Raw genomic sequence first — 576 nt, 5'->3', positions numbered from 1 at the left:
TGGACTGGGGGCCCACGGGGACGACGCTGCATCTGGGGTCCCAACTATAATCCATCTGCCTCAGCCAGTCGCCCAGCATGGCCCCCGCCGTCCCCCGCCGTCCCCGGAGCCCGATGAACGCTGTCCTTGGTCGTCTGGAATTGAAGGAGAGACCGTTGTTTGAGGTAACTGCATCGGGGGACCACCTCCTCTATGCTGTCTCTCACAAAGCTGTTGAAGGCCTCTGTGCACTGGAGGTGGTGAACGGATAGCTTGATGGAAACAGTGAGTAGAGGAATGACGAAACGGGCCTGAGCCGAGGAGGTCTGCGGCTTTCAACTTCAGCCGCCATATTGACCTTGAGCCTCACCTTCAGGAGAGGGAGAGAGAGAGAGAGAGAGAGAGAGGGAGAGAGAGAGTGAGTATATATGGACGACCTTTGAACTCTGACTGAACGTTAGCTCCTGCTGGGATTAACCTCTGACTTTCAACCTCTGGGCCTGGATTCATCAGGCACTAACCTTTGACCTATTGATCAAGTTTCATCAATGATTGACCTTTGACCTCTAGGACCTCTGGGCCTGGATGCATCAGGGA

The sequence above is a fragment of the Pollachius pollachius genome (assembly GCF_949987615.1).
Source record: "Pollachius pollachius genome assembly, chromosome: 11".
Lineage (NCBI taxonomy): Eukaryota > Metazoa > Chordata > Actinopteri > Gadiformes > Gadidae > Pollachius > Pollachius pollachius.
Note: the sequence above shows the minus strand (reverse complement) of the source record.